This window comes from Hermetia illucens, chromosome 5 (genome assembly GCF_905115235.1).
Source record: "Hermetia illucens chromosome 5, iHerIll2.2.curated.20191125, whole genome shotgun sequence".
Taxonomy (NCBI): domain Eukaryota; kingdom Metazoa; phylum Arthropoda; class Insecta; order Diptera; family Stratiomyidae; genus Hermetia; species Hermetia illucens.
In genome coordinates this window covers 105,177,216-105,203,421 of record NC_051853.1, presented here as the reverse complement: position 1 = coordinate 105,203,421, position 26,206 = coordinate 105,177,216, and the positions used below count along the sequence as shown (strand labels likewise).

At 41.2% G+C, this 26,206-nt stretch overlaps 1 protein-coding gene across 1 annotated transcript in view; it reads left to right on the top strand.

Moving 5' to 3' along the window:
- The first annotated feature begins 23,003 nt into the window (after positions 1-23,003).
- LOC119658263 (runt-related transcription factor 1) overlaps positions 23,004-26,206 on the top strand; it is a 129,878-nt gene continuing 126,675 nt past the window's right edge. Inside the window, exon 1 of the mRNA XM_038065555.1 lies at positions 23,004-23,470. The gene's annotated coding sequence lies outside the window, so the exon portion shown is untranslated. The remainder of the gene's footprint in view (positions 23,471-26,206) is intronic.

Sequence of the window (26,206 nt, the reverse complement as noted above, 5' to 3'; positions counted from 1 at the left end):
ATGGGAAACGACCAAACGGTGGCTTGATATGGCGAATGGCGAAACCGATCACGATGGGCCGACCCTGCTTGTGAACGGGACAAAGGCTGAAGAAAAAAGAAGATAAACTTCTCTCATCGTACCGGGGAATTATAATTGTTACGTAATACCTTACATCTTATATCTGGTTCAGTTCCAGTAAGCAGCAGTTCCGCCAAGCATACAGTTTGAAAAAGGAGGTTGGTTCACGTCACAACGGACTGAACGATCGAGGAAAGCTAAGTCATTATCCACCAAGTGTCCCGTAATCTTATGAAGTGGGGATGCTTGTCGCAAAAATCGAATGAAGAGGATATTGGATGAAACACAGGGGAGTAAAGACATAAAATATGTGCCTCAAAAAGTGAAACAGGTTTCGTTCTCAAAACCTATACAACCGAAAAGCTCAAAAAAATTATCAATGGTGTAGCTATACGAAATCTAGGCCTCAAAATATATCGCGTTACGATATTTGCACAATCAAAGTTTATAATAACATTTTACCATATTTTAGAAATTTACCCAAAAATCATCCTGAATTTCATCCTGGAAGTACAAAATTTGGTGGGAATATGGGGGATATTATAAGCCATAATTTTAGTTTCACGCAATTTAACTATTATTTGGACATTATATCAGTATCAATTACTGAATTCTGTATTCCGACTTGTACATGAATTTGAACAGAATTTTGGATTTTTCACTTTGGAGGAAGCGAAGTTTTGACTTGATTTCATTGTTAAGGTTTTGTGTGAAACAAAACCTTATTAGAATCGAGACGGTGTCTGTCTGTCCGTCTGTCCGTCTGTCCGTCTGTCTGTCTGTCTGTCTGTCTGTCTGTCTGTCTGTCTGTCTGTCACACCCGATTTATTCGGAAACGGCTACACCGATTATCACGAAAATTGGTGAGAGTATGTAATCTGGTGATCCCTTTACATGCAGTAAGTGGTGCCATCTTGTGTTAAGTTTAAGGGGGGCTCCCCGTACATGTGAATGGAGGGTGCAAATTTTTTTTTTACAGAATGTAGCCATGTAGGGTATCAAATGAAAGGTCTCAATTAGTACTTTTCGAATCTGGTTCAATATTTGATATTAGATGAAACATAGGGGAGTGAGGGTTCAAAATATGACCCACAAAAAGTGTAACAGGTCTCGTTCTCAGAACCTATCCAACCGAAAAATCTGAAAAAAATCACAGTGGTGCATATCTACGAAATCTAGGCCTCAAAATATATCCGGTTCCGATATCTGCACAAATAAAGTTAATAATAGTATATTTCCACATTTTAGAAATTTACCCGGCACCCCCCTTATGTTCATCCCAGAAGTACAAAATTTGGCATGCGTGTAATGAAGAATATAATGCACAGTTTGGTAAAGTTTGAAGAAAATCCAACTATTATTAACAAAGTTATAGGGGGTGAAACTTTACAAATTTTTGTGAATTTCGTGCACTCTACAACCTGCATGACGTCATCATCACATATCAATTCGTCAATACCAGAACGAAATGAATTCTTATGAATTGGGTCGCAGACAATTATTTTGTTTTAGTTTTTTAGTTATTTGTCAACCAGACATGTGTGTATGTAGATATATAATATATGCGTGCTAATGAACTTTGCGGGTAGTGCCTAATTTAGTTAGATATAAGACGTAAATCGGAAATATGGGTACGATAAATTTAGATACGTGCATATATGTGTACAGTAGGTAATAGGCAGTTTGTTTGTTTAGGATGAGCGTGATATCTATGGCTCTAATATGTACGTATGTCTCGTAGTTTGGAAAAATATGAAGGATTATGTTGGATTTGTAACTATATACGGACAGAAAAATGTGCGTCTCTTACATAAGATGAACACAAAACCTTTATACCCGAAGCGCGAGCTTCCGGTATTCCGACTTGTTTTTATTTGTTTATTGAACATGCTTCATTGCTATGTTTTATTATATCATATGAAGGGTAACCTTTTTGGAATAATTCGGAATACCATAAGCTTTCGCTTCGGGTATAAAGGTTTTGTGTTCATCTTACGCATTCACATTTTTCCATTCGTATATGGCTAAAAACCAAAATATTCCTTCATATTTTTTTCAAACTACAGGATATAGGTACATTTATCCTAAACAAAAAAAATTGTCTATTACCGAATGCCATACTTATATATGCATGTATATAAATTGATCGTACACATATAATATTTCGTGCATAAAAGTATACATATATACATATAAAATAGATATATTGAATGCCGCTTGTTCTATGTACAAATATATCTATCTGAATTAGGCACTACCTCAAAGCTTTATGTATGTATACATATAAATATGTACATACATGTGTCTCTCGAGTAATTCATATTGATGTATAAGTGATGATCAACATGTGCGCTCACCTTGTTTGGTATTGACGAATTGATATGTTATGATGACGTCATACACGTCTTAGAATGCCTCAAATTTACATAAAATGTAATAGTCCATTTCCTTCAAACTTCCCAAACTTACCTTATGTTATCCCTTATACCACTGCCAAATTTTGTACTAGCATTAACTTCAGGGGGGGGTGGGGGTTTTCTGGCTAAATTTCTAAAATATATTATACTAATATACTATTATTAACTTTATTTGTGCAGATATCGGCACGGGATGTATTTTGAGGCCTAAATTCCGTTTAGATACACCACTGTGATTTTTTTCAGATTTTTCGGTTTTATAGTTTCTGAGAAAGAGACTGTTACCTTTTTTGCGGGTCATATTTTGAGCCCTCATTATCATCATCATCATCATCAATGGCGCAACAACCGGTATCCGGTGTAGGCCTGCCTTAATAAGGAACTCCAGACATCCCGGTTTTGCGCCGAGGTTCACCAATTCGATATCCCTAAAAGCTGCCAGGCGTCCTGACCCACGCCATCGCTTCATCTTAGGAAGGGTCTGCCTCGTCTTCTTTTTCTACAATAGATATTGCCCTTATAGCCTTCCCGGGCTGGATCATCCTCATCAATACGGATTAAGTGACCCGCCCACCATAACCTATTGAGCCGGATTTTATCCACAACCTGACGGTCATGGTATCGCTCATAGATTTCGTCGTTATGTAGACTACAGAATCGTTCATCCTCATGTAAGGGGCCAAAAATTCTTGGGAGGATTCTTCTCTTGAACGCGGCCAAGGGTTCGCAATTCTTCTTGCTAAGAACCCAAGCCTCCGAGGAACACATGAGGATTGGCAAGATCATAATCTTGTACAGTAAGAGCTTTGACCCTATGGTGAGACGTTTCGAGCGGAACAGTTTTTGTAAGCTGAAATAGGCTCTGTTGGCTGACAACAACTGTGCGCAGATTTCATCATCGTAGCTATTATCGGTTGTGATTTTCGACCCTAGATAGGAGAAATTATCAACGGTCTCAAAGTTGTATTCTCCTATCTTTATTCCTCCCATTTGACCAGTGCGGTTTGATGCTGTTGGTTGGTTGGTTTTCGGTGCTGACGTTGCCACCATATACTTTGTTTTGCCTTCATTGATGTGCAGCCCAAGATCTCGCGCCGATCGCTGCGTGCTCGATCTGAATGAAGGCAGTTTGTACGTCTCGGGTCGTTCTTCCCATGATATCGATATCGTTAGCATAGGCCAGTAGTTGGGTGGACTTAAAGAGGATCGTACCTCTTGCATTTACCTCAGCATCAGGACGCAAAAAGACGCATGATAGTTCATTCCCTTGTCGTAGACCGTTGTTAATGTCGAATGGTCTTGAGAGTAATCCTGCTGCTTTTATCTGGCCTCGCACATTGGTCAGGGTCAGCCTAGTCAGTCTTATTAATTTTGTCGGGATACCGAATTCTCTCATGACCGTGTACAGTTTTACCCAGTTTTTGAGCCCTCACTCACCTACATTTCGTTCACATAGGGATGTGGCGCGGCAGGATTCGCAGCATTCGAAATTTATTTCGAATGTTGCGAATGCGAACGAATAGATGGCGCGGATCTATCCACTTTGCGGAGCTCGCCACGGGAGTGGAGGACCGGCGAGAAAAGTGTGCCATGAGTTAGGGGCAGAAAAGAAACACATGAAGCCAGACTCTCTTCTGCCTCTAACGAGCAAACAGTCACAGTCACACAAATTATTTAATAAAGTCTAATGGTTAAATCTATCGAGTATTGATTGTAAAAACCCAGTCTATGTTCCGGTGTACCTAAAAGTGTGGTTTGCAAAGAAATTAACATTAAAGTTAAAGGCACATTCTGTGAAAAAATTTAGCTTGTGTGGAGAACCCCTTTAAACAGCGCCATATGCTGTATGTAAATGGAACCACAGACTAACCATGTTTTGTGGCGATCGGTCTAGCCGTTTCCAAATAAATCGAGCATGACAGCCAGACAAACATCGACTCGATTCGAATAAGGTTTTGTTTCATGCAAAATCTTAAATGTGTGATCCCCCAGAGCTGTGGGTGTGAGTATTTTATTATTTGTTATTTTGGTTTCTTTTTCATTTTTGTTGCTTGATATAGAATTTATTTTGGTTGCTTTCATTATTTTTATGTTCCTGTGATTTGATTTTTTTTTATATCTCTTGAATTTCCTTTTTTTTATTTTCGTATTTGTTTTATTTTCTTTTTCTCTTGGCACTTTGATATGAATTATTGATTTACTTCATTTTGATTTGATTTCCTTATTCTTCTGCATTTGTTTGTTGATTTTGGTTTAAATAGAATATAATGAAGTCAAGATCAATTTCCTTTTATTTGAGGACCTTTTTCCTTCCTCCTCTTTACCTAGCAAAACTCACTTTAAAAGGGAGTACGGAGTATTACGCGGCCACGCCTGCTGTCAGGTTACACTCTACGAAGATTCGCCTTGGCGTTATTGGTTTGAGTGACCGAGCACATTTACGACGGAAAATTGGTTTGGTAGGCCGAAGCGACTCATTAAGGCAGGACATTGCTAGCTGCTTTAAGTTGTGACACAACATCAGAGCCAAGTCGACTCACTACGCATTTATCTTTATAGCAAGGAACAAGTGAGTTTCTTGCCTTTGTCAATCTGTAAGGCTCTCCCTATTTAACTTAATGAATCGATCTTTCAATCCTCTGAGCGGGTTGAAATCGGACAAAGGGCGGGTCGATGAAGGGAAGTCGAAGATAATGTTCATTGATCTCCATTTGTCGAGCTGTGTGCACGGAGCTCCTTGCTGACACAAAGGAATTAATGTGCGCAATCCAGAACGGCGTGGTGGCCACCCGTGTTAATTAAAAACTCACAATGAAAAAGTGGGTGGATAGCGACCAGTGCGGGTTCGGTGTGCACTTTTATGGTGGTGGCGCAGTAGACGAATAGGCATAATGCCATATGTAGGATGATTCACTAGAACCTTTCGTACAAACATGGACGGATTACGGAGACATGTCCGATTTGCTGATATAAATTGCGGGCGATACTTCGTCGTCCTGTATTCGGATCGACAAGTTTTAACTGATCGCCATATTCCACACAATATGCGAGATGTTCTGCTAGTTGACAAGCTGCGTAGTCCGGGGTATATTATTCATTTTGCTATCCCACATATATAAATACTTGGAGAAAGTGAACTATAAACCACCGATGTCCCGAGAGGGTGGTTGTAGTTCCCATAATATTGCCAACTACAAGTATTATAACCAAACCTCTCGCGGTTTTCTTAGATGCCCAAAAAAAAACAAAATCCACTAAATCCCGATAGTTACAGGCCTAACTCAATCCTCCGCCAAAATTTTCGAGTGGACCATCAAACTCTTCATCGACGAGCGCTGTGACTCCAACCATTCAATCCCACAATTCCAATTCGCCAACCGCCCCAAACACTCAGTCGAGCATGCACTACTCGTGCTCAAATCGGACGTCCTCCTCGACCATAGCCTGTCTCCTTGACATAAAGAAAGCTTTCGACTCCGTATGGCAATACGGACTCGCATACAAGCTTTCCGAAGTCCTCCAGTTCCATCCGCACCTCTGCAAGCTAATTCTTAGCTTTCTTTGGGCGGAAATCCCAAGTCGAACTCCGTGAACACCTCTCCTCCTCATACTCTAGCCCGGCTGGCATCCCTCAGGGGTCAGTCCTCTCCGCTACCCTCTTTTCCCTGTTCACCGCAGATCTTCCCAAACCAATTTCACACACAAATCCAATTCGAATCTTCCAATACGCGGATGATCTCATTCTCTACACCTCCACCAGAAGCATACCTGCCGATGAAGCCCGCCTGAATTCCTATTTGGACGAGCTCTACCGGTATTTCACCCGCTGCAAACTGTCCCTAAACCCACAAAAAAGCAAAACCATCGTATTCCGTGGTACAGCGAGGATGACATCGAAAATGAGGAACGACATTTCAACCTTATCCCTGAAGATCCATAATGACACCATCCCAACCGTCAAAGAAGTCACCTACCTTGGGGGGATAATCAACTCCCGCCTACCCACGTCCCACATGTCACGAAGGCACTGAACCGTGCAACAGGTGCCTTCAAATGCCTCTACCCAATCCTAAAATACACTAGCCCAACACCTCAGAGGTGAAGGTTTTTTTCGACTTTTCCTCCAGATCACATGTCATGTATTTTTCAATGTATTCTTTAGTGATAAGTTAGTTTAAGCCATAGTTTGTACCTTAAATTAAGCTAAGCTTTTAAGGTAGTACATAATTTAGGTTAATTTAGACGTGTAATTTGATAGGTTTAATAAAAATTGTTGTTTTTCGTTTTCTTAGATGTCCTGGGACTATTGCACAGCCTGGTTGAAACTATGCCGAAGTATGCCATTCTGCAAATGTGTTCAATGTTGTTTGGGGGTTTTAAACGGGTTTTTCTATTAAGTTAGCATTGGCCACCGCCACTAAAGCTCATCTCAAAAATAAAATTAAAGAAATATAAATAGAAACCAAATAAATGTTTTTAAAAAATATGTTCAAAATTAAACATAAATAGTGCTTTTTAAGGTGTTGTGTAAAACAAAACCTTTTTAAAATCGGTTGTCTGTCTGTCTGTCCGTCATACGCATTTTTCTCGGAGATGGTTATAGCGATTGACACCAAATTTGGTAGAAAGGTGGGTACTGTGAACGCTCACGCATATAGTGAATTGCATCCTTTTACGTCAAATTTAAGGGGGGTTCCCATACATGCAAAAGGGGGGTGTATATTTTTTTTCACCAAATATAGCCGTGTGGGGTATCAAATTATAGGTCTCGGTTAGTACTTTTCGAAACTGGTGGTGGGGAGTGCGGGGGTTGAAACTGATCATTTCTTTAACGGATCCGTTCTCAAACTACTTTACAGAAAAATGTGAAAAAAATCAAGAGGTTGCCTAGGCTCCGAAATACCCTCCATACCGATACCTATTCAAACAAAGTTAATAATAGTACATTACTATATTTTTAACCCCCCTTAAGTTCATCCTAGAATAACATTTTGTGGCAATATAGGCTACAGCATAGAGCATGATCTTACCAAATTTGGTGAAAATCGTGCTATTACTAACGAAATTATAATAATAATAATAATAATCGTTGGCGCAACAATCCATATTGGATCAGGGCCTTGAAGTGTGTTAGAGCATTTCATTCAAGACCGTAACGTAACAAATCACGATACAATTCCCACTGCTGATTTGAACCACGACCTTCCGTACGACAGCCTTGTGCTCTAACCACTCAGCTATCCGGACGCAAAATTATAATAGGTGGAAACTGTCGCTCCTGTGCAAATTCAAGACTGTCAATATCACTTGAAAGTGGATATTTTCACATAATATATGCATATATTACGTGCTACATACTAATGGGACAAATGCACATTCAAATCTTTTTATAACAGAAATACACAAAACCTTTCATACCTGAAGCGTCTAGCTTCCGGTTTCCCGACTTGTTTGTATTTGTTGTAGCTTAACCTCTTCACATTTACGAATAATATAGAACTCTTAGTGTGAAGTCTATGAGGTTAACTATTATTAAAACAGTGGTTTCCAGATCATTTTTTTTTGTAAATGGATTTTTAAAAGATAGGCCCCAGTGAATATTCAACTATGTACAGATTGAACTGTAATGCACTCATCGTTCCTCACGTAGGGAAACACAAAACCTTTTATACCTGAAGCGTTTAGCTTCCGGTTTCCCGACTTGTTTTATTATAACTTTTTATCATTGATCCTAGTATGACATGATGATATTGACATGTACAGATGATAATCTTAATAAAATCATGTCATACCAAATTTAATTTGAATTGATTTCATCCATACCAGCACCGGCAATTTCCACATGTTGCCATCATTCATATGAAATCCTTTTGGAAAGTTGACCTAATTTTTATTTAGACGTTCCAAAGCCAAAACCATCATACCATATGTGTGAAACGAAGCTGGGAGTTCCATTAACGTTACCATTAATTTATTAACATAGGTTTATCTGATGCCTTAAAGATCCAAACTTCACTATCGAAAACATATAACGGGACCTACATATATTCAAGTGCAACATCTTTGTTCATCTTTCGCATTATTTCTATGCGCTAAGCCTTTTTCCTAGCAAAGAAAATATACAGAGTAAAATTTATGTGACAAATAAGGGGAAATCATAATGGGAAACCTTCACGGCTTGGCTTTTTGTTGTGGAACGGTAAAGCAAAAAGATCCGTTTATTTCAAAGAAAATCGGAAGAAATTTCCTTCTTTGTGAGGGCGATTTACGTGACTGCGAGTACTTTTAGCAGAGCAAGGACATAATAGTATACTCAGCAGATTCTTCTGTACTTTAAAAACTTTGTGAGTCCCGCAACTGGGGTAGAAAGTGTTGGAATTTTTTGGAATGACAGGGACGGATAGATGTTAGTCTTTCTTAGATCGGAATTTAAGAAGCATGGATATGAATGTCCTGAATGCGGAAGATGAGAAAAAGTTAAGGCAAAAGTCACAGGAGAGGCAAAAATTCAAGGAAATAATATTCCAGGAGAATATTTTCATTTTTTCGATTTTAGTGTATGCGTGGTCTTGTTTGTGTGGGGAAAATTTTGTGGAGCCTGTTGATGTTTGGTGGAATGTAGTGGGGCAATTTGTAAGGAAAGAATTTAGGAAGACGATGTAATGGTTCTCCGGATATTGCTTTTTCGTGGTGTAGACAAACATTTCTCTACTGTCCCACAACAGTGTTGGAAAGAAGTAGCTGATGGGTACTATTTAGATATTTAGTAACTGATGGATACTATTTAAATAGAATACCGGGAAGTTTAGTGCAGTTGCGGAGTAAATTTTACTTAATGTAAGGGGTAAACCGTGAGATTCCACATTAGCAAAAAGGACTTGCACTCAAAATAAGATCAATGTTGACAAAACTGTTATCAATAAAATAAACGCGCCAAACGATGACATTCATTCTCATACCATCCTCAATATGTGATAAGGAAGTATGTCAAAGTTTAATAAATTTGTCCATATTCTCCAGTGAAGGCATGGGTTCTAATCAAAATACAGTCACGATTTAATCTCAATACAATACGTGAAATATTGTGTCTCTTTATATGTTGCATTAATATGAGCTATCCTCGGAATGGTTGCCCTACACAGAACGCTTCAGATTTATTTTTTCTTGACATTTTTGTAAGCTTCCTTCTTCTTTCTTTTTCTTCAGCCTTTGTCCCGTTCACAAGTGGTTGGCTCGTCGTGATCAGTTACGCCACTTTGTTCTATCAAAGGTCTTGATGCAGATGCAGTCGCGAAGCTTTTAAATCGCCACTCAGCGTATCAAATCACCGTTGTTTCGGCATGTCGTTTACCATCGACATCGATGTTCAGACCAATCTTGGCGAGTGAATTCTCGTTAGCGAGAATTACGGGACCATACCATCAAGATGCCTTTCTCATATCGATAGTGGATATCCTCATTTCGGATGTGATCAAGGCGTGTCACACGACCAGTCCATCGCAACATCTTTGTCTCCATTACCGCAAGACGCCATTTATTGTCGTTTATAGTCGGCTAGCATTCAGAACCATACATGTACATACATGTCAGCAAAGCTGACGATCTTGCGGTAAATTTTAGATTCGAATCGTTTGTTGATACGTCGATCACAAAGAACACCAGTTGTGGAACGCCACTTCACCTAGGTTGCGCTAATGCGTGAAGCAATTTCATAACGCAATTCACCATTGGCTGAAAGTATTGATCTAAGATATTTAAATCGCTCAGTTCTGGGCAGGTCATTGCCATTGACAGCGATTGTGCCTGTTTAATGTGGATCAGCCGTAAAAATTTAATTTTATTCAAATTCAATCTGAGACCGTGTTGCGATTGCTCCACTTTTGAACAAGTTGCGCAAGATATTTTTGTTTATTAGTTGTGAAAGGGTGCTTCATTGATGAACACCGACAGAGATATGAAGCGGTTTTGATACACGTGCCTCACTTCGAACTTTACTTTTCGGATCCTGGTACAGAAATTGAACTTAGGGCACGAGTTCTTCTGGAACTGGGTGTTGTCGTAGACCAGATCAGATGAGTTCGTGTGGCAGACGGTCAAACGCCTTCTCAAGATCCAGAAATGTAATGTAGAGGTGATGCTTCTGACTTTGTTTCTCCATGAGTAACCCCACAGCGTGTATTGCGTTAGTAGTTCCGCAGTTCTTGACGAATCCGTTTTAATTAATGGATGTTTGAAGGATATCCTTGCATATTGAATTCCGCCGATTGTTTTAATATAATTTGTATGTCAGTGTCATGTCAGTGTAACAGGATTCAGAGGGAAGACCAGTAATATTGGGTTGGTTCATATTCTACTACACATAATTCAAACAATTGTATGTAGCAGGATAAAATTGTGGTTTCTACAGGAATTTATTGCATATTAGAAGTCTATGAAACCGACATTAGGGTGAACTTTCTTATATGCTAACGAACAATATGTGATTATATTTTTGACTGGGTGGGCACCTTAAGTGTTTTTCCTAGCCACCAATTTTCCATACCAGATACGATCGGTTTTCAGTTTCCATTTGCTTTTTCTTCAAGAACTGTATTATTGCCTTATGGTCATGTGGGTGAAAAGACAGACGGTAATGGGTGCCATGGGGGAAAGGGGTTCGAGCGCGCAATGAGGGTGGCGAGCGTATAATCGATTTTGTGGACACTCATGATCTCGTATTTACGAATGTATGGTTCATCAAACGATTGTCTCATCTTCCTACATTTTATAGTGGGAACAGTAAAACGCAATTCGACTGTATGCTCATAAGACGCCGACATCTGACCACCGTCACTGATTGCAAAGCCGTTCTCTATGAGACCATCGTACCTCAACATAGCTATTGATTGCCGTCCTGCGAATTAAGCCACCGATAAAACACTGGTCCGCCGCACATTAAATGGTGGCGATTTGGTAAGAAGAAAGAAGAAACGATCTCGCTCACACGATTACCGATCATTACGAATGTGGAAGAATCATGAAACCAAATGGAAGACACGATCCGCAAGGCGACCTCTGCAAGCCTGGAGGTCACCAAGTCGGGTAAGAGGTACATCAACCGAGCTACTTGGCTTTGGAATGATGATGTTGAAATGAAATTTCTTGACAATAAAACCCTGGCTAATTGGCAAATTTATAAGAATGCCAACCGGGAAGCTGAACTGCTACGTATAATCCAATAGCTGGCGCCATGTTCTCTACTAAGTCTCATTTTTTAAACGTTAACAATTTGACGAGTTCCAGAAGAAACGACTCTGGTAAAGGCGACGGAATTTTGAAATGTTGCGAATGCGAGAGGTTAGATTGCGCCACCAAGCAAAGAAAGCAGTCGCTGTCACCCGACTGGACTATTACAAAAATCTTTACAAAAATCTTTACGGGATGGTGAGAGACATCTGTATCGACTTGCTAAAAGCCGTAAAGAACGCACACAGGATATCGAACACTTCTGTTGCGTTAATGACAAGAACGGCACTTTGCTTACCAACCGTCGAGCCGCAACGGATAGATGGTGAGAATATTTCGAGCAGATTTCAACTGAAGAATTTACTCATCCTCCACTTTTAAAACCATCACTGGCATTTGGAGCAGTTCTACCTGTCAGTGCAACTGAAGTCAAGGAGGCGATAAAACGAATCAAATCGAGGAAAGCAACAGGACCTGATGACATCGCATCTGAGCTCTGAGAAGCGAAGAGCTGGGACCCAACACTGTGGCCCAATGAATTCTTTAATCGGGTTATTGAGGAAGGTAGAACACCATCTGAGTGGCAAGAAAGTACCACAATTCCGATATGAAAAAAGAAAGGTATTAATTCAGCAAAATGTTCAAATAACCGTCCGCTCCGGTTACTTTCCCATACCATGAAGATTTTTGAACGCATTTTCGACAACTATATTCGCGAAATCATTAAAATAACCGCGAATCAAGCTGGATTTATCAAAAACTGCGCTCTCTATTTTTCTGAGTGTTGGCCGACTATAATAGACAATGAACGGCGTCTTGCGGTAATGGAGACGATGATGTTGCGTTGGACTAGTGGCGTGACACGTTTTGATCACATCTGAAATGAGGTGCTCAGAGGTGGCGGTGAGGAAGACGGGGCGGCAACCCTGTCGGCCAAACCAAAACCAAGTGGCCGAAGAGAATCTCCATAGTGGTGGCACCGGGAGACGCTGTACTCACTTTGGTTTGCCGGCCGTGATGCAGTAGGCGAATGCTCTAAAGGCCCAATTAGGGCGATCAGACCCGAGTCTGCACGGGGACTCATCTGAAGTGTCAAATTGGTCACGAAACCTTACCAGGGGTATACGTACGTGCCGTACTCCTTAGTTCGATAAAGATGTAGGTATATCTTGCATCCGCCAGTATGAACGCTAAGCCATGCACTTGGTATAGACTGGTATCGTTGTTGCTTGTCTCAGTGGGGCTCTGATTGTGATCACAAAATCAATCCGTGTCTTAAGCGGACCGTAGGATTAAGTCTCCACGACAGGTACCTATGTTAAACACTCATGAGCTTAACATCCGAAATGATGGTATCCGGGATCGATATGGGGTTGCACCGGTTGTGGGAAAATTGCGAGAGAGGCGTCTTCGATGGTATGGTCACGCGATTCGCCCTAATGAAAATTCACTTGCTAATATTGATTTGAACATCGAAGTCGATGACAAACGACCAAAAGGCAGGCCGAAACAATGGTGGCCGATTACGACGAGTCGAACCCGGTTGTGAATGGGACAAAGGCTGAAGAAAAAAGATTGCCCTATGGCTTAAGACTACCCGAATTATCGCCCAAAGACACGTAGCAGACGAGTGCTGATTCGTCTGCAATGTGTTTTTGGGGAAGGCTGACCTGACATTGTTTCAAACCGATCAAAAGGCGGAAGTGACACTGGATAGCTCACACATAAGGGACGACAATTCCATTGACGGCCATGCCATGCAGTGCAATCCACTTCTCAATGTGGCCGACGAATAAGTCGTCCCAAGAGCACTTGGCGCAGAATAGTAAAGTTGGAGTGCAGGGTGAGAAGATAGTATTGCGTGTTGCGCTCGCTGTGTTTGGATTGGCAGAATTCATGTCCGAACAAATAAACAGATTCTAATTTCCTTTTTGTCGATGATTTTCGATTATTTTCCCGAATACCTATTTCGGCAGCCACTTGCTGCCTTCTTCAGCGGAATTACTTGTGAAATAATCGAAAATCATTGACTGTTCGGTCCTGAGAGGAATTCAAGTGTATTTCAGCGGAATGTATACGATGACGGGTAGGTGTGGTTGATGTGCTGTACCTCACTGTTCTCTACGAAACACCTTGGGGCGCTATCGCATTGAACAAGAAAACAAAACGTTTAGTAATTTACATTTCTCATAATTTTATCTAAAAATTGATGTCATGTGTACTATGGTTAGAGGTTCGGTTATCAAAAGTAAGGTTTCGATGAACGTAAGGTGTTCTATTGATGGCTGCGATCGAGAGGGAGCGCCATGCGCTTGAACTCCGTCACAGTGAAAAAGTGCGAGAAGTGCAGAGTAATGTACGCCAGGGCAAAAGCTATTCCGCTATTGTGCTGGTGAGAAACGGAGAAGCTGGCGAAAGTCGCAACAATTTGCAGTTGTAAGTCTATCCGGGGCCGTGTGGGGGTCGTTGACGGTCGGCTTCTCATTCAGGATGATAAGCAGTTTCAGAGGTGGAAGCAGGTGAAGTTCCACTTTTTGTGAATGATATGCCACCATACGAACTTCGTCAAACATAAGCGATATTATTTTTGCCATTAGTACACTTGGACAGAATAAAGCCGCCGGCCTTGACGGTCTCCCTGTGGAATTTCTCCGTGCAGCTCCTGCAGTTCCTGTGGTATTGTTACTCCCATTTATTGGTAAATGCTGGATATATGAGATCTTTCTCAATGAGTGGAAGAAGGGGATGGTTGTTAAGATTTCGGAAAAGGGCATTCGTCTTGAGTGTGATTCTTGCTGTGGTAAAGCTAATGGTTAAAATAATCCTTTCGCCTCCGTCCCTGGATAGATCTTATTGTGACCTATAACACTACCAGCGGAATCGAAGTTATTGAAGAAATATTGAATAATGAAGTCTACGTATTAAGCCGGACATTCATGTTCATTTCAGTTTGGGGCTGCCAGTTACGTGAAAGAGCTTGCAATGCACTCCTCAGTTGAGCTGAATGCATCATTGACGTGCCGGCAATCCGCAAAATCATTAGTTCAACTTCAGGTAAGAATTTGAGATGTTTTTGTGTCAAGTTGCTGATAAAATTCTTGCTCAACAAAGATGAAATCCTCGCTCACAGCCTAAACAAGCATGTCTAGCCGGTTGGCCGAATCATTTCTCATTCGTTCACCGACCATCTGAACAGTAAAAATTGATAGATCAATTGCATCCCATCAACGTTACGGCCGCCGCTGAAATGCGGACTCTTCAGGCATTATTGACATAACTACAGTTTTAGAGTTAGAACTTTCTCCTCCTTTGACCGTAGCTAGAAATTCAATTTTCGCCGTTTGGTTGTCTACCATGAACAGCGTAAATAATAGAAAAATTTCTACATTTTTCATTTCCCCTATAATGATTAAATGAAACAGAAAGAAAAATGATAATAATCCAGGTCCGGCTGGTGAGTTCTAACAATTCCGAACAGCGCTTAACCTCTCATCAGACGACGATTACTTTACCCCTTGAATTCATCTTCAAGCAGGGAGATAGATGGTCTAGCAAATCTCCCAGAATATATGCATGAATGTAATACTGACATTCTGTAACCTCATAGAATGCAACTTGCACCAACTGTTACGTTATTAATATTCTTATTCTCTAGCCTTTGTGTAGTGCCATTATTGTTTTGCTCGTCCTTCTGGTTGCTTCTGATTGACGTGGGTATTCTACACAATCTTAGTTGGTGAGGGTTCGTCAGTGCGAATTATTTGACTATACCATCGAAGACGCTTTTGTCGGAATCGTTGCAATTCCATATCGATCACGGCGTATTACGCCACTGGCTCAATACAACATCTTTGCCTCCATTATCGTTAGGTACCGTCCATTGATATTTATTCGGCCAATATTGAGAACCGTGGACGCAAGAGGACGAACGTTACTGCGATAAATTTTGCATTTGAGACGTTCGTTGATACCACTTCATTAAAGTTATACTGATGCGTGATCGAATTTCAGAACCAGTTCACCATTGGCGAGTAGCATTGATTCGAGATATTTAAATTTCTCAGGCTACTGTCACTCACAGTGATAGTGTCTGTCTCATCAGTATGAGTCCTCAAAAATTCTATTACATTCAGATTCAATCTGAGAAAGCGTTCGATGTGGCGATTATCCTATTTTTGAACAGATTGCTTGAGATCAGTTTTGCTAATAGACGCTAGGGAAACATCATCTGGAGTGTAAAGCACGCTGGACCATAACAAGAACAAAGAGAATTCTTGTTAGGGCGCTTCCTTGATGAACATGAAACATGAAACGGATTTCATCTGCCCGTCACATTTCGAGCTTTACTCTGTGAATCAGGGTAGAGGAATTTAACCCAGCGCACGAGTTCTTCTGGCATTCGGTATTGTCGCAGAGCATACCAATCGAATTTGTGTGACGCACCACCGAGGGCAATGCTTCCCACGGTGTTTCTTCATAAGTAACACTGAAGCGCATGTTGCGTCAGTAGTTTCGCAGTTCTTGACAAACTCAGCTTGATTCACGATTATTTGGACGATGTCGTAAATACGGTTGTTAAGAATACGTTAGAAAACCTTGATCCTTCCGCCGGACTACTTTTCTTTCTTCAATATTGAAGCAGTGGTGCTTTTTTGCCAGTTAGATGGTGTTCTATCCTCCTCCTCGATTCAAGAATTGACTGAGCCACAATGTCGGTTCCAACTCTTCGCCTCTCCAGAGTTCAGCTGCGATGTCGTCGGATTAATTGCTCCCTCGATTTCAGTGACGCTGATAGAGGGGTTGCTTCAAATGTCCACACGGACTGTGGAAGCGAAGGATGACCAAGTTCTTCCGTTGAAATCCGCTCGAAATATGGTTGCCATCTATCCGTCGCGTCGTCATTAATACAACAGAATTGTTCAATATCTTGTGTTCGTTGGTGTCACCTACAGGTCCAAATGGCAACTGTACCAATATATTTTAGGTACGTTTTCTGCAAATATCTAAAATATAGTAATATACTATTAATAACTTTATTTCCCCTTCTTTAACTTCGCCATGCTATTAACATAGTATGCTGGTCTCAAGCTCAGGTAAAGGAGGAGGGTTTGAGGCAACGTACTCTGTACTATCCTCAGTAAAACAAAAATAAAATGCTGAGATCAGGGAAAGAGATAAATAGAGTATAGTTTGCGGTATTCCATGCATACTCAATGCATACAATGTCGTTACAAACATGATGATCGGATTGAGTCACAAGCCTCGGAGAAATGCTAGGGCGTCCACCTCAGTCGACGCGGCAGGACGTGCTCCGGCCCTGTCGAGAAATTGGCAAGGGTTCTTGACGCATGGATGGCGTCAGGACGTAAGCAAGTTAGTCCGAACAAAACAAATAAAACAAATACGTGTCTGCACGCTAAATGTCTGTACCCTAACTGGAAAGACGGAGGAACTCGCAAGAGCCCTTCGGAAAAGGCGCATTGATATCTGCGCTCTGCAAGAAACCCGATGGTGTGGTGCCAAAAGCTGCGACATTGAACGCGAATGTGGTAAAAATGGCTATAAACTTCCCTATTTTGGTAGCCCACACACTCAATATGGTGTTGGCATTGCCATCTCAGAGGGTTTCCGTGATGCCATTAAAGAAGTCGAACGATTTGATGATGGGCTGATGAAGCTTACCATTATATCAGCTGATCGCACTATTCACTTCTTCACCGCGTACGCACCACAGACAGTTCGACCTGATGCCGAGGAAGATGCCTTCTGGCAACTTCTCGATGAAAAGATACACGTGCCTCACGTGCCTGCTGACGACTATATTATTATTGCCGGCAACCTTAATGGTGATGTGGGTGAAAAGGCAGACGGTAACAGGTGCCATGGGGGAAAGGGGTTCGGAGCGTGCAATGAGGGTGGCGAGCATATAATCGATTTTGCGACACCCGTGACCTTGTACTTATGAATACATGGTTCAGCAAACGATTGCCTCATCTTCTTACATTTTATAGTAGGAACAGTAAAACGCAAATCGATTATATTGTCATAAGGCGCCGACATCTTACCACCGTCACTGATTGCAAAGTCGTTCCCTATGAGACCATCGCACCTCAACATCGGCCGTTGATTGCCGTCCTGCGAATTAAGCCAACGATAAAACAGCGTGAGAAACGCACTGGCTCGCGGCGCATCAAATGGTGGCGATTTGGTGAGAAGAAAGATGAAACGATCTCGCTCATACGATTGCCAACCATTACGAAAGTGGAAGAATCGTGGAACCAAATGAAAGACACGATTCACAAAGCGGCCTCTGCAACCCTCGGGGTCACCAAGCCGGGTAAGCGGTGCATCAGCCGAGATACTTGGCTTTGGAATGATGATGTTGAAATGGAGGTCCGTGAAAAGAAACGCCTCTACCACAAATTTCTGGACATTAAAACGCCTGCTAATTGGCAAATTTATAAAAATGCGAACCGGGAATCAAAGAAAGCGTTCGCTGTCACTCGAGCGAACCATTACAAAAATTTTTACGATAAACTGGATACTCGGGATGACGAGAGAGATCTGTATCGACTTGCTAGAAGCCGTAACGAACGTACACAGGATATCGAACACTTCTGTTGCGCTAATGACAAGAACGGTACTTTGCTTAACAACTGTCGAGCCGCAACGGATAGGTGGCGAGAATACTTCGAGCAGATTTCAACTGAAGAATTTGCTCAACCTTCACTTCCACAATCATTGCCGACATTTGGACCGATTCCACCTGTCAGCGCAACTGGTATTCAGAGCTGGCTGTGAGGAAGACGGGGCGGCAACCCTGTAGGCCAAACCAACACCAAGTGGTCGAGGAGAACCTCCGTAGTGGTGGCACCGGGAGACACTGTACTTACTTTGGTTTGCCGCCCGTGATGCAGTAGGCGAGTGCTCCAAAGGCCTAATTAGGGCGATCAGACCCGAGTCTGCACGGGGAGTCATCTGAAGCGGTAATTGGCCACGAAACCTTACTAGGGGTATACTTCGGGTGAACTCCCGTTATATGTGAGTACAGCTCGATTATTTGCGGTAGGCCCCCTAACGGGAGTTTCGTGGGGGCTATGGTTATGGTCAAGCGAGAAGAGACCTTCGGGCCTCGACGTGGTCTCGTTTTAACACGGGTGCCGTACTACTCGGTAGAGATTTAGGTATGGCTTGCATCCACCAATATGAATGCTAAGCCATGCACTTGGTATAGACTGGTACCGTTGTTGCTTGTCTCAGCGGGGCTCTGATTGTGGTCACAAAATCAATCCGTGTCTTAAGAAGACCGTAAGATTAAATCTTCACGACAGGTATCTACGTAAAACACCCAAGGACTTAACTGTCAGCGCAACTGAAGTCGAGGAAGCAATAAAACGAATGAAATTGGGGAAAGCCACAGGACCTGACGACATGGCATCTGAGCTCTAGAAAGCGAAGAGCTGGGACCCAACACTGTGGCTCAGTGAATTCTTCAATCGGGTTATTCAGGAAGGAAGAGCACCATCTGACTGGCAAGAAAGTACCACTGTTCCAATATGGAAAAAGAAAGGTAGTCCAGCAGAATGTTCAAATTACCATCCGATACGATTACTTTCCCATACCATGAAGATTTTTGAACGCGTTCTTGACAACCGTATTCGCGAAATCGTTGAAATAACCGTGAATCAAGCCGGATTTGTCAAGAACTGCGGAACTACTGACGCAATACACGCTGCGCGGTTACTCATGGAGAAAAACCGTGAGAAGCATCGCCCTCTTTACATTGCATTTCTGGATCTAGAGAAAGCGTTTGACCGTGTACCACACGAACTCATCTGGTATGCTTTACGACAACACTTCGTAGCAGAAGAACTCGTGTGCTGGGTTCAATTGCTCTCCCACGATCCGAAAAGTAAAGTTCGAAGTATGGCGGGTATATCAAAATCGCTTCGTGTCTCTGTTGGTGTTCATCAAGGAAGCGTCCTCTCACCACTCTTCTTTGTTCTTGTTAGGGACATCTGATAGCAAAAATGGTCTCGAGCAACTTGCCCAAAAATGGAATGATCGCCTCATGCAGCACGGTCTCAGATTGAATTTAAACAAAACTGAGTTTTTGACGACCGATCCCCATGAAACAGGCACACTCACTGTCATTGGCAGTGATCTGCCCAGAACTGAGCAATTTAAATACCTTGGGTCAACGCTATCAGCCAATGGAGAACTGCGTTATGAAATTGTTCCACGCATTAACGCAAGCTGGTTGAAGTGGTGTTCCACAACTGGTATTCTTTGTGATCGACGTATCAACGAACGTCTCAAATCGAAAATTTACCGCAATGTTGTCCGTCCTGTCGCTCTTCGCTTTCTATGGTTCTGAGTATTGCCCAACTATAAAAGACAATGAAGGACGTCTTGCGGTAATGGAAACGAAGATGTTACGTTGGACTAGTGGCGTAACACGTTTAGATCACATCCGAAATGAGGATATCAGCGATCGTCATGGGGTTGCACCAAGCGTGGAAAAGGTGCGAGAAAGGCATCTTCGATGGTATGGTCACGCAATTCGTGCTCACGAGAATTCACTTCCCAAGATTGGTCTGAACAGCGAAGTTGATGGTAAACGACCAAAAGGCAGGCCTAAACAACGGTGGCTTGATACGCTGGATGGGGATTTAAAAGCCTCGAGATTGCCCCCAGATCAGGCATTCGATAGAGCCAAATGGCGAAACCGATCACGACGAGCCGACCCCGCTCGTGAACGGGACAAAGGCTGAACAAAAAGAAGAAGAACTTTATTTCTCCTTCTTTAGCTATTGTCTTATTTAGAAGCGGGGTCAGCTCGTCATTTGGCTCTATCAAAGGTCTGATCTGGATGCAGACGCGAGGTTTTCAAATTACCGTCCAGCGTATTAATCCATCATTGTTTCGGGCGCCCTTTTGGTTGTTTCTTATCGGCTTCGATGTACCATCGAACGCGGATATTCTCATTTTGAATGTGATCATGGCGTGTAACTCCACTCGTTTAACGCGACATTTTCTTCTCCATTACCGCGAGACGCCATTCATTGTCTTTTATAGTCGGCTAACACTGATACAGATGGTTCTAGGCTTTATATTGGTGCATCATCATTATTTTATTTTAGATTGTTTGGTTGGATAGGTCGTAGGAACAAGACTTTTTTCATTTTATGGTTTGTTTGCTTTGACTCCGAATTCGTCCGTTTTTCAGCCGTGTTTAAAGTTGAGTTAAAAATTAGTAATTTATCCCGTTCATTTAACACCCCAAAGGCTATTTCCTGACAAAAATATATATAGATGAGGAACCATCTTTAGTCAAAACATAAAATCATTGTTGCGTATAAAAAGGCTCCGTACACTACATACTTTTCTTCTGATAATAGCTTTAGCCGTCCTCGGATAAATTAGATGATATAAAAATAAAGTCGATTTTAAAATGGTTGCTAAAAGAATTAAATTTGTGCGTGGTTGTGATTGTTTTTTGCATAATTGTGAAGTTATGCCAGAAAGTTATAAACGAAATTCAATTTTTATGAAAAATTTCTATACTTTTTTTTTGCATGACGAATAATGTACAATTTTATTCGCAATTATGTATCCGTATTTTCTGCTTGACTTTTCTGTTATAATATTTCGTCCTTCCGTGGTGAGTTGCATTTCATGCAATGCTTTCAATTCTCGTGTCCAATATTTTCCATTCTGTACTTTTTTTATTATAAAGGTATGTACGTAGGTTGCTATAGTATCTGTTCATTCATTTTCTCTTCTGGCTAGGAGATAGGGGTAAAATCATTTACCAAGAAGTAGGAAAGAAGAAGACGTTTAGAGGTTTTTTCGCGGAGGACATAGCGGTGTACCGAAGACGGGCAACCACTAACAACCAACGAAGACGGTGAACGTTACGTTGTGCGGCTAGTAGCTGAATGTTCTATAGTATATTACAAATGGGGTGCCACCATCGCTTCCACCACTACAAAGCTTCCAAGTTGTAGGTATTATAGCATCTCTCCACGGGAATGCTTTAGTTTTTAGGCTTTTTGTATTTTACTCTTTTTCGTCGTCTCCGTCTTCTCTGGGGTAAATGGTGGATATTTGGGGGTGTTTGTTTTTTCCTTGGAAATGTGGAAGACATAATGTCGTGGGGGAGTACGGGAGGGAAGCGGTAGGAAGGATTCTCGGGTTTGGCGAGCTCGTTATATATAAATATGACTCCGCCTCAAATTTGGGGGTACTTGAAATAAAAACTGTGGTGCTCCACTGTATGGCGACGATGATGGCGAAATTACTTCAATGTTATTTTAATGTGGTGGCTAAATGTAAAATTCTGGTTAGTAGGCCAAAAATTTAATCACAGTCAAGTTTTAGTTAAATTATGAGTTCTGGTGTGAACTTGGGAGGGGGTTCGTACGGAGAAAAAGAGTTGGTGGCTATTTAGGTATTGCGGGAAGTATGGAGTATGCACGCATCTTACGGGAGCTATTTATCTCACATTTCCTTATCGCGAAGGACATGGACGCTATGTGCTCCCTGATTACACCCACACTTTGAATGGGTTGGAACATTCAGTCAGCCCACATAAGCGTGGCCAAAAAGATTGCCACAATATTTTGCCACAACACATTGGTTGGATACTCTCCAGCACCATTGCCATATATTCATGGTTCCCACAAATACTTTTTTCCGAAAACCATCTAGTATGCTCGTTTACTTTAAGACTTGCAGCTATGAGTTGACAGTGGTTATGTACAACCCATACATCCTCAGACGGGGGAGAGTTTCTTCTTTTCCTATTTTTCAGCATAGGAAATGACAATATAAAAAGCTGCTGGGGAGATTGGGGCAGATGTGATGCAATAGACAGATGTAAGAAGGACCAAGAAGGAAAGAAACATTTCTTAGGAAAGAAGGCAAGCATTTTTGTGATTTCTTAACGGTGTTATTGGGTGTACTCTCTGTTGTATTTGTTGTTGCTTCGGTATCCATACATTCTTGGCGATGTTGTTAAGAATCGCTTTCTCTACTCTTAATCGACAGGGGTATTTTTGTAAGATATCCTTTCCGAGTAGAGTAGCAGGGTGTATGTGTGGTCTTCGGAATCTCTGTATCTATGCTTGTATATTATAGATGGTACTGTGGTAGCGGGAACAGAGAACCCCAAATGGTTAGTGGGTGGCTGCGAAGTATATTCTTCATTTCCTTCGTGTTTTCTTTCTTTTTCGCGTTTTTCTTGTATTCTTCTGGATTCTTGGCTAGGTAAATGGGTACGACCTTCCGCAGAAACCACCCGCGCCACTGGTTCATGTGCGGTATAGTGGTACGGTGGTGACGACGATGATGATGATGATGACGAGTAGCGGTTTTACGTTGGTATCTTCTTCATGGCTTACCGCAGAAATAGTTTGAAATTGCTGAGGCCAGTGAACGGTTTAGGAGTTTTCTAGTAAGAAATTGACGTGCGGTTTACCCCAAATTTGTAAAATTTCTAAACCTCTTTAAACTTATAAGCTTGGAGGATATGGTTCGAGTGCGACTGGTACACGCAGGAAAACATAGTAGTGAAAAATATTTTTACGAATTGGAGTGAAATTTGGTGATCATTAGTGATCTTTTTAATTGTTAGTCAGTTTTGTATAGATTTTGTGAAAGTTCATTCGATTTAACTGAATTGGAATAAAAATATAATAATTTGGTGTTTGGATTACGGCGGATTACTGAATATTTGCATACCTTTGGAAGACGTTCAGTGAAAGGTGAGATGACCATTCCAATTCCCTTTTGCCCTTTTTCCCTTAACCATAAAAATATAATATATAGTGAACTCACATAAAATTAAAATCAAATATTTTAATGAACCTGACCTACAGCACAATATACAACTGATCGTCCCCTAAATATTAATACCTCTTGTATTTCTCTTCTTATCCAAACGTTCATGTCAGCTGTATTTGAATTAACAAACAGGTATTATATAATAGAAAATAATTTTATGGTTTTTCAAAATATTTTGCACCATGATACATTTTTACAAAAGTAAATTTTTATAGTACATCCTGAAACTGATGTATATACATATGATTTTGTCCTTTCTTCTGGTATCAAAAATCGTTGATCACACAGTTTATTGACGAAAGATAAGAGAAAAACATCAATCAATTCACCCCTATTTGAATTTTTTCACCGATCATGGTGATTATGTGGGGCAATATCTAGGGTTCCATGCTTGTTAAACGTAGGTAACCCTCAAATATTTTAGAAAACTTTTTTGTGCCAATCAAAAATGGTCATTCTGTTAACTGTATGCATTTCTTTTATCGTAAAAACGAATCTGAGCTTCCTTTTGCAGTAATTGATCATGACCTTGTTTTGACTGCTTGAAATGCCATAATACCATCTAAGGTAGGTAGATGCGCTATGGGTACGAATTCAGAATTGCCATTTTCCGATTTGGGATGGTGTTCCTTAGATTCGTCCCTCAAGGAACGACGGCTTGATACTTCAGATGGTGGTTTGAAAGCCTCACGTCCCCACCCAGATCATGCCTATGGCCGAGCAAATTGGCGCAATTGATCAAGACAACATAATCCCGCTTCTTAACCAGCTAATGTCTTAAGAAGAAATCGATCAACTCACGATCAAGTTGAACGAACTAATGTGGTTTGAGATGGCGCTAAACCGTCGCAAGTCAAAGCATATGATAATGATAATTTATATCAATTTTATAACAATTTTGAACTGATGTTAGCTGATTCACACAAAGTATCTGTAAGAAGAAGCATTCTGATTTCGTCTACCGTCAAAACTATTAGAATTTTTAATGGATATTCCAGGTGGTGTGTATAGGGTAACACCAGTGTTTTAATTTCTGGCTTCATGAGCAGTAATAATCAAAAAGTTCTATGAAATGATGTAAATGCAGGCTATTTTTAATGGTCTTATCAGTATCTTTCAAGGTTGGTTCTTAATTATGCGTTGACAGTCAAAAAAGCCTGAAACCTTTGCATTTTTCAGTTAAGGTTAGTAAAGCTTTTCCGTAAATTCGAGCACGTTTCGTTCTCAATCTTCGCTATTGTTGTGTTTGAATAATAGGCATACATGGTTTTAGTAGATTATCGTTCCTGTTTTTCCACATTTCAATGGGCGGTACAAAAACAACGGTTTCAAATCAAGGACTTTGGTGGAACGCTTTACTGCTAGCGAGAATTGTGACGACGTAAACTAACGACGTTACTTGCGGATGCATCTGGGTTACATGTTGATTGAACTAGATGCTCCCAACTAATTCTTCAATTTGCCATGTACGGTTAAACATTGCCTTGCTGTGAAAAAACTAAAAAGTTGCAGCATCGTGTTTTGACGGAGTTTTGTTTCGACAAAACCGGGTATGGAGAAATTGGGTCCAGTGCTGTTTATGCGGCTACTTGTAAACTAAGTGATGTGTTCTAATTAAACACCACATTTGATGCGGTAATTGCGTCTGGTTAGGTTAGGACTATTTATTTCACGGAATAAGACTCAAAAATTGTTCGAGCGATGAGAATCCTCAATGGTGCTTTTAAGGTTTTGTTAAAAACAACACCTCATTAAAATAAGTTCACTCTCTATCTGTCACACGTGTTTTCTTCAGAAACGGTTACTCCTATTGACACAACATTCGGTAGAAAGGTTGGAACTATGCATCTCCACATAAGCTGTGAATTACATTGCTTTACATTGAACTTAAAGGAGGATGGGATCCTCAAACATATAAAAGACGGGTGCGCATTTTTTCAACAAATATGGTCATGTCCGGTGTCAAATTTCCGAAGCTTGTACTAGTTTTGACATTGGCCGCAATGGGGAGGGTACGGGATTCGAAAAAGGTTAATTATTTCAAGAACCCATTCTCAGAAACTACACGATCAAAAAATATTTTCAACCATAAAAATATTTAGTAAAGAAAACGGTTTGAATTTTTATTATTGAAAAAGTAACAAAGTACCGAAAACTAAGGTTCAGAACCATTTTTCAAAGTCGTAAAAATGATGTTCGCTATTTAGAGTACCTAATGTATGTTCATGACTGTTCATCTGTTCATCGACTTTAAAGCCGCCTATGATAGCATAGCCAGGGTAAAACTGTACACGGCCATGGGGGAATTCGGTATCCCGACGAAATTAATAAGACTGACTAGGCTGACCCTGACCAATGTGCAAGGCCAGATAAAAGCAGCAGGATCACTCTCAAGACCATTCGACATCAACAACGGTCTACGACAAGGGGATGTGCTATCATGCGTCCTCTTTAACCTGGCCCTCGAGAAGGTGATCCGTGATGCTGAGGTGAATGCAAGAGGTACGATCCTCTTCAAGTCCACCCAACTACTGGCCTATGCTGACGATATCGACATCATGGGAAGAACCACCCGAGACGTTCAAACTGCCTTCATCCAGATCGAGCAGGCGGCGCGAGATCTTGGGCTGCACATCAATGAAGGCAAGACAAAATAC